Source organism: Apium graveolens, unplaced genomic scaffold, assembly GCF_009905375.1.
Source record: "Apium graveolens cultivar Ventura unplaced genomic scaffold, ASM990537v1 ctg458_1, whole genome shotgun sequence".
NCBI classification, from domain to species: Eukaryota; Viridiplantae; Streptophyta; class Magnoliopsida; order Apiales; family Apiaceae; genus Apium; species Apium graveolens.
The window spans coordinates 22,517-29,579 of record NW_027418609.1 but is presented as its reverse complement, the minus strand read 5'-3'; the positions used below and the strand labels follow the sequence as shown (position 1 = coordinate 29,579).

Sequence of the window (7,063 nt, the reverse complement as noted above, 5' to 3'; positions counted from 1 at the left end):
GTGCAAACAAGGAAGTATTCAAAGATTCACAGATTATCCTAGATTGCATTGGATAGAGAAATGAAGAAGAAACATGTGAAGAACTATTTTAAAAATTGTATTTTATTTTTGTCTTCACTTGTAAACTTGGTGATATATAAACCAAGTTGCAGCTAGTAATTAGGTGGTGAATTTTTCCAGAGCAGTTTAGAAAAATCCAGAGAGAAAATCATCTAGTTTGTACTAGGACGCAGCTGTGATCAATTCTTTGAATCACAGATTTTCTGAAATACACATCTCTGGTGGAACAACAAATCCACCAAAAAAGTTTTTAACGCCTTTGTGTTCTTTACATATGTGTCTTGAATATATATATGTCTGCACCTGTTCAAAGCAATTCACACACAACGGTTCATCAAAACACTTAGCCTTTGAAACTGCTCAAAACTTGAAAAAGTTTTGAGATTTACATTCAACCCCTCTTCTGTAAATCTCATTGTTAGTTCCTTGGGAATAACAATTATTCTCAGGCAATTGAAAACAGGCACGAATCATATCACTGTTAATGCAGTAATTTGTACCTTTGAGAGAAAAGGTAATGGTTTTGTCACTTGAGTTGTAAACAGCAGTGGTCCATATCTCTTCAACCACTTCACAGTAGATAACAGGAGACTCTAGCATAGAATATTTCAGTTTGCAACTTCGAATGAAATCCATCACTTTATGGTAATCTCCAGAAGCAACAATCTCCTTATTTACTAATGCAACGAAGTTGTTCTTTTCATACACAAAACCAGATTGGGACATGATCTTGACTACTGGTGAGTTATGGAAATTGCTTGAGAAAGATAAAAGTAAAGAATAGGAATGAAATTATCTTATATACTTTCTCATAAATAAATTGTCAAAAAGTAAAAAGTAAAATAAAGTAACCAGTCAAATTAGCCCAAAATAGTCGTTTAAAAATAGAGAAAACTGTCAAAATTATAAGATTATCTGCTGAAATATACGTACAGGTTGTAAGTAAATTCGATGGATAATGCTCAAAATTTACAGCTAAGATTGAGTGCAATTCGATGGATGATGATAAAAGTTTCCAGAGTAATAATATAATATATGGGATATATCGTGTAATTATTTTTACTAATAAATAAATATTATGCATGTTCAGTATTTATTCTGTGAATTATTTGTTAAGTGACATATGTGTTTGGATGTTTAAAAATAATATAAATTGAGTATTTTAATTTTTATATGTCCAAAATAAAATATAGAAAATTTTCATATCTTCCTATTTATTTTTATGTTGATTTATGATTTTATAGGAAATTTATGGATTTTATAAATTCTTTTTACGAGTAATTATAAACTATTTTATATAATCGGGAACCAGCCGACGTCACCCGTTTTTACGTTTTTATAACCCGAAACTCTTCCGAGAACTCCTTCCTAACCTAATTGCAATATTCCGAACATTTTCCATGTTTCGACTTTTTCGATCCGGCGTACGGTTTGTCTTGTGCGGGTCCCGATGTAATATTTTCGATACATTATTCGTTTCGGTAAATCAATAAAACTCGTATTTTCGATAAACGGAATCTTTTTATTAAACTATTATAATTATCACCTCGTAATACGTGTAACCAGACGCTGAGACCAAGACCACAGTACAAATTGTACTGATTTGGATAATTATCCCGAAAACCGATACCGTTTGGATCCGTTTTTATAAATAAATGTACTATTTTATATCCGGAATGATCCAACGGGATACTAATTTTCCGTAATTATAAATAGCCTTTACTGTATTTTATTTCGTACCGAAAATCATTTGCAAACAGTAATTATATTATTTTACAGAGAAAATACTTATATTCATATAACCTTTCAAGAATCAAACTGCAAATCAGAGGTGTTATTGATCTTTGTTTGGAAAGATCGAGTAACCAAATCAAAGGGTTTAAGGAGTACTATCAGAATCTGTGTTTCATATCACTGCAGAATCAAAAGTTTATTTTCTATAATTTTTATTAATTTCAAATTATTTTGATTAAAAATATGAATTTTTGTACGGATGATTGTTTGAATGATTTGATGATTGCATGTTGTAGAGCTTGTTTTCCTGATGATTTTGATATGTCATATGATTGATTTGGAGTTCTATAACATGTTCAAAATTGAGTTTGATTTTCGAATTTTGAAATTAGGGTTTATAACCCGTATGAATGTTCTTAATTGAAATTTAGGGCTTTTTGTTTCAGGGGTTATTAGATGTTATAGATGGGTGGGTTTTGTTCCCCTTAAAATTTGCAATCGATTGGTATATAGTATGTTAACAGACGATCCCTGGTTTGAAGGGAGTTGTGTTTTAAAGTTTCTTCGAGTTCGCCGGAAATCGACGAACTTCTCGGCCAATTTCCGACCAACTCAGGGATTATCATAATGATTTAATTACATGGTTGTGTTCCTTGTGAATTGTAGTTGTGATATGGAGGTGATGGTGGGGTGAGGACGCCGGAATCGTGTTCTCCGACGAACCCCGATTGTTTTCGGCAAACCCCTGTAAAATTGCAGTTTAGTACCTGTAGTTTTAAGAATGATGCAGTTTGGTCCCTGTAGTTTGTAAATTTTACAAATAAGGGATTCCTGTTTATAAATTATTTAAAAATTATATTTCCTATTTATTTTAATTATAAAAATTCATTTTTAATTACTGAAAATTCCAAAAATTATTATTTTAATTCCAAAAATTATTTTTAATTCAAAAATAAATCTGAATTAATTAATTAATTAATTTTAGTTAATAATTAATTGATTAATTGGTCAATTAATTCGAAAATTAATTGATTAATTGATTTAATTAATTATTAATTGATTTTAATTAATTATTTAATTAGATTTAATTATTTATAAATGATTTAAAAATTCTGAAATATAGTTTCGAGCTTTAAAATATTATTTTAAATTGTTTTCAAGGCTCGATAATTATTATAAAATTATTTTGAAGCCAGATTTGGCCAACCGAACCCTGTTTATTGCTTTAAAATTTACCCAACGACCTGTTTTAATTCCGAAAAATAATTTAAAAATTAAATTAAATACCCAAAAGCCTGTTTATGACCCGAGACTTCTTTATAAATGGAATGTCATTGATTGTTTGACGTGTTACGTGTTATATGTGACTTGTTGTTTGACTGTCGGTCTATATGTTCAGTTTTTACTTATTTTTAGCGTAACTTTTAATCCGTTAGTCGGATTTGGGTAAAACGAAGGGTAGATACAAGTGTATACCGAATAGAATCGTATGAGTTGAGTATTGATAGATGCTTATGATATGTGAGCAGAAGAGGCAAAGCTTAGGAAAGGAAAGCAAATAGTCGGGGAGTAAGACGGTTGTGATTGGAAGTTAGTGAAGTATAGCAAGCTAGTACTAGGCAAGTGTTCTGAACTTTCTCGAGATATATTGTAGATGATTGATAGTCCTATTTTATATTGCAAGTGCTTTGCAGCACTGAACCCTAAACCTTGATTCCATTTATTGATCTCTAAACCGTAAACCTTATTATTTCTGAACTATTGATTGTTAAATACCCAAATATAAATCACAGATAAACGATACTACTCCGCAAATACATATAAACTAAATACCAACCACTGAATCAGATTGCTTACATATTCAAACCATTGTACCATATGCTTTGAAAGACCAAATCCTTATAACCTTGAAACTTTGATTCTTTTGTTATCCAATTCTTTCATTACCTGACAGCCATTCTTTGAAATTTCCATATTGTTCCTGGTGAAGATTGAAACCATCTCATTATTGGACATCCTATGTTGCTTATGATTTTGTTTATTGCTTTACATTGTTTACTCTGTTATTATGTTAGAATTGGATTGTTTTATAAAATTATGGACCAGATTCGTGGTCAGACCAGATTGGTGGTCAAGTTAGGCCAATGTGTGCCTTGGATCCAGTAATTAGAGCAGAGCTGTGTGCCTTGCTCGGGGTTAGTGCGTGACTGATCAGCAGCCTAACCTTGGTTTTTAAAATAAAAATATAATATCCAATTCTAAATCATTAATCATTGTTCACTTGATACCTTAACTCTTTTGACTTGATGATCATTATTCTCAGTCTTGTCAATGTGACTTGTTGAGTTAGTTAGCTCATTTGTGCGATGTTGTTTATGTTCTTTTCCAGTTAAGAAGGAACCTGTTGGTAGTGAGGATCCCCAATCCAGTGCGAGAGCTAGGGGTCCAGGTTGATCGAGTTAAGCTAGCTGACAACTTTTGGAATAGTTCTTATACGTGTGCTCTCTCTCTTCTGCTGTAAATTACAACTTTCTGTCCAAGGGCGAACACTCATCATTTACGGCATGGACTACCAGGGTATCTAATCCCGTTCGCTCCCCATGCTTTCGCACCTCAGCGTCGGTAGGGACCCAGAGAGCTGCCTTCGCTTTTGGCGTTCCTTCGTAGATCTCCGGATTTCACCCCTATACACGAAATTCCACTCTCCTCTGTCTCACTCAAGTGAATTGGTTTCGAGAGCATTCCGCCAGTTTTTGGCGACTTTCACTTTCAACCCGATTAGTTTATGAAGTTTATAATAATGTTTAATATTCAGTTGTAAGTTTGAATAGTTGGGATTTGGGCGTTTGTAATATAAGTGTGTGTGTGGGTGGCTTGTGTGCATACTTTAACCTGTTGCGATCCGTGATAGTTGATAAGTAGGGTCACTGCATATTATTATTATCTTTATTATTATTATAAGCAGGTTATAATTAAGGTGTGTGTGTGTGGACCCCAAACTTCTGACCCGGATTTGGAGGACGCCACAAATAATCGATACTTCGACGGATGATATAATTCAATGGATATTCATTCTCAACGGATAATGAACATCCGTCGAGATACAAATTCCGACTTAGCAAAAAATTTATCTTAGACAAGAAATATCAACTTTGACTCTGGTTACATTTCAATTTGCTTAGACATCAGAATAGATTAAGAGTAATTAAGCATACATAACTCACTTACCAAACTAGTGAAGGTGGATTCATCAAGTGACTTGGTAAAGATGTCTGCAAGTTTTTTTTCACTTGGAACAAAATAAAGTTCCACAGTACCATTCATAACATGATCACCAATGAAGTGGTACTTGATGTTAATGTGCTTGGTCCTTGAATGTTGTATTGGATTTTTAGTGATTGCAATGGCACTTGTGTTATCACAAAAAATAGGAATCTTATTCACCTGTAGACCATAGTCCAATAGTTGATTTTTCATTAATAAAATATGTGCACGATAACTACCAGCAACAATATATTCAGCTTCAGCTGTAGAAGTAGAAACTGAATTTTGCTTTTTACTGAACCAGGATACTAGCTTATTTCCTAGAAATTGATAGGTTCCTATTGTACTTTTTCTATCAATTTTACCACTTACATAATTTGTATCTGAATAACCAGTTAGATCAAAACCATAATCTCTAGGATACTAGATACCAAGTTTTGGTGTTCCTTTGAGATATCTGAAAATTCTCTTAATAGCTATTAAAAGAGATTCTCTATGATCAGCCTGAAATCTAGCACAAAGACAAGTAGCAAATATTATATATGGCCTACTGGATGTTAAATATAAAAGTGAGCCAATCATGCCTCTATAGCTTGAAATATCCACAGACTTTTCAGTATTGTTTAATTCAAGTTCAGTTGCAGTGGCCATGGGAGTTTTTGCAGATGTACAATCCATTAAGTCAAACTTCTTCAAGAGATCATAAGTATATTTGGTTTGACTAATGAATATTCCATCACTAACTTGCTTAACTTGTAAACCAAGAAAGTAAGTTAGTTCTCCCATCATGCTCATTTCATATTTACTTTACATTAATTTGGCAAACTTTTTGTAAAGTTTTTTATCTGTAGAGCCAAATATAATATCATCTACATAAACTTGAACAAGTATACTAGAGCCATTAACATTTCTATAGAATAAGGTTTTATCAACAGTACCTCTTGTGAAATGATTTTTCAAGAGGAATTTTGACAAAGTGTCATATCAGGCTCTAGGTGTTTGTTTCAGTCCATAAAGTGCCTTCAAAAGATAGTAGACATATTCTGGAAAATTTGGATCTTCAAAACCAGGAGACTGAATGACATAGACTTCCTCCTCCAAATCTCCATTCAGACAGGCACTTTTGACATCCATTTGATAGACCTTGAAATTGGCATGGGCTGCATAGGCTAAGAAAATTCTGATGGCTTCAAGTCTTGAAATAGGAGCAAAGGTTTCATCAAAATCCATTCCTTCTTGTAGACAATAGCCTTAGCAACTAATCTAGCTTTGTTCCTGACTACTATGCCATTTTCATCCATCTTGTTTCTGAATACCCACTTGGTGTCAATAGGATTCTTTCCTTTAGGCTTGGGTACCAACTTCCATACTTTATTCCTTTCAAATTGGTTTAGCTCCCCCTGCTAGGCCTGTCAATAGATCGGGTTTGGATCAGATCGGCCTAAATCCATATCCATATCCATTTATTTTTTCGGATTCGAATTCGGATCGGATCGGCTCCGGATTTTTTATAGGCCAATCCATATCCGGATCCGTTCGGATCACGGATTTCGGATCGGATATCCGCTCCATTTATGTATATTTATTTTTTTAACTTAACTTATTACAAAATTTATTTAAAATTTACAATTCCGAAAAATATTAAAATACAAGTAAAATACAACGAAATTAAAAAAAAATTACAAACTAAAATTCGTTTTTTGAAATAAACATATCGAGTTGTACAATATTTTAATGCTAACTATAAAAAAATTGATGTTGCAAAGGAACTAGGGTTATAGAAATGAGGTTATAGAAATGGACCGTACGCTTGAGACCGAACCGAACGAAATATAGATAATGGAACTTGACTCGAGGATAATACGTTTAAAATTAGAATTATTAAAAAATACTTTTATTATAAAAAATATATATATATAACCGGATCGGGTTATCAACGGATCGGATCAGCCTAAATCCATATTAGCTCCATTTATAATCGGATATTTATTATCGGATCCCAGAT

General features: G+C 32.7%; 1 pseudogene; it reads right to left on the bottom strand.

The window, feature by feature from the left end:
- Nucleotides 1-4,332: 4,332 nt before the first annotated feature.
- LOC141702058 (18S ribosomal RNA) lies at nucleotides 4,333-4,593 on the bottom strand (annotated as a pseudogene).
- Between the last annotated feature and the right edge of the window lie 2,470 nt (nucleotides 4,594-7,063).